Source organism: Octopus bimaculoides, chromosome 7 (genome assembly GCF_046866305.1).
Source record: "Octopus bimaculoides isolate indiv1 chromosome 7, ASM4686630v1, whole genome shotgun sequence".
Lineage (NCBI taxonomy): Eukaryota > Metazoa > Mollusca > Cephalopoda > Octopoda > Octopodidae > Octopus > Octopus bimaculoides.
The window spans coordinates 53929168-53931667 of NC_142934.1; the positions used below are offsets into that span (position 1 = coordinate 53929168).

General features: G+C 28.7%; 1 protein-coding gene across 2 annotated transcripts in view; it reads left to right on the plus strand.

Annotated features, from left to right (window-relative positions):
- Window positions 1–2500, plus strand: part of LOC106873978 (gamma-aminobutyric acid type B receptor subunit 2) — a 1140241-nt gene that overhangs the window by 612056 nt on the left and 525685 nt on the right. The gene's annotated exons all lie outside the window — the stretch shown is intronic.

A 2500-nucleotide genomic window follows, 5' to 3' on the forward strand; every position in this document is an offset into this window, starting at 1 on the left:
TTACTCTGTTACACTGTTTGAATTTTCCTTCCTTGCTCTCTGTTTCTTTCTCTCTCCCTTTACTTTTTCTCACCTCTCTTACTTTCGCTACACACACATGCATACATACATTCATACAGACATACATACATACATTCATACACACATACACATATACAGACATAAATACATACACAGAAACACAATTAACCACACTGCATGATGTCATCATGAACATCTATGTAACTTTATCAGCGTATTTTTATACATACATACGTTCATGTGTACATACTTACATACATACATAATACATACATGCATCCATACATACACACACACACACGCACATACACACACGCACACACACGCACACACACACACGTATATATATACTGAAAATTTGGAAACGCAACCGAAGAGCGAAGATTGTTTAGGAAGTATTTTCAAGCATATAAAAATACTCGACTTATCTTCAATTGAATAAGATAACTTTGAAGTAGATGGAAGTGTGAAGAAAATTTCGGGTACTGACCAGCCCCATAAATCTTCTGCCAAATTTCAAGAATGTCTGCGCCATAAGTAAATCGTAAGATGGAATTTCAAAGTCAAACATCCATCGCAAATTGAAATGCCATCATTCGAAATGTTGCATTCAAAGAATTGCCTATTCTCTCAAAGAACATGTTCCAAACTGAAATATGGAGCGATGAAGCTACATCTACATTAGGTGGCTCAATTATCCATCTTAATTACACCTCCTATGAGGAACCTGAGGATACGTATATTACGGAAGAGCACCAAGTTAAAACGTGGTACATCTCATAATCAAAACGATTAATTGGACCATTCTTTTAGATGTTACAGATATTGTTCCCATTTATCTAAATTTGATGTATAAAACTGTTATACCAGGCATCCAAAGGACTTTGTAGTATTGGGGTTTTATCTCCAGTAAACATGTGGCACTCCTGCACTTCCACAGCATCGTAATTGCATGACTTAATGACATGTCGGCAAAAAGCTGGATACGACACAGTGATTTAGTAGAATACATTCCACGTTCACCAGACCTTACCCTACTGGGGGGACAGACAGTGTTTGAGAAATTGGGGACAGACAGTGTTTGAGAAATTAATTCACCTCAATTTATGATGTATTTGTTGCTGCTCGGATATTATTCAATATTCACCTTATCCATTACGAAGATTTGTTGCTACACAACATCAATGAAATGGTATCACATGTAAGGAACTTCTATGCAGGATATCTACTTGATAAGATTAACAGCGAGATACCAGCACTAGCAGATGCGAACATTTATTGGTTTGAAAACAGGTGATTGCAAATGAGAATTTTACTCTACATCCTATTAATTTTGAAAATGAAATGTGTTCTAATAAACACTAGCTTTACAATCACTCATTTTACATATACATATTGTGTGAGCCTTGTCTCCTCCTCCCTCTTTCCCTGTCTTTCTGTATTTACATTCATACATATCCATATGTATATATATACACACATACATACATACATACATACATACGTATATATATATATATATATATATATATATATATATATATATATATATAATAATAATATTAGGGACAAAATCCCAAATTACAGGTAAAAAACTCAATTAAAATCAATTTATAAAAAATTAAAATTAAATTGAGCCTTATAGATAAAGTATATATAAAATATATAGTTTTAGGGAAAATAACCAATTTTCAAGAACTCATCGATGAAAATCCACTATCACATATAGAAAAATTAATAATTAAAAGCACAATAAACGAGTATAATATAAAGTAAAGTAAATATCATAAGATAAATATAATAAAAAGATTACACGTGTTTCATAACCAATTTTCAAATAGAAAAGAAATTTAAATCGATTAAAATCAATTGAAATTATCGGAAATAAGTTCTATTCAATAATAATTACGGAAAAATTTGGATAAGTACTGTTTTCACTTTGCTAAAGATTTTCTACTATTTGAAAATAATATGTATTCTTGTTTTTATACTATTTATTTGGTTCTTTATAGATTATTTTAATAGATAACTTATTTAACACTAAATTATTTAGAAGTTATAGTTTCATTTCAACATAATATTAGAACTTCGATTGGAATAGTGTTGATATATTTTCGATTATTTTTGATTAATATTATTTGATTAATTATTAATCTTTATAGTTTATAATATCGTTAAAGTTTTTTTAAAATCAAAACTTTGTATATATATATGAAGTTTAACCTTTTATTCTTAATAATTTTTTCTTTCCTAATTTTTTCATTCATAATTTTTTCCATTCATAATTTTTTCATTCATATTTTTTATTATTACGTTTGTAGAAATAAATAATCTTGTATTTTTCTATTATTCAATTGATCTTTAATTATAATTAAATAAACGTCTTTAGCTTTAAATAGTATAGCTTTAACTATTACACCGGTTAAATATGTACTAATTTTATCTTCATTATTATTTTAAACTTAAACTTCGTTCAACT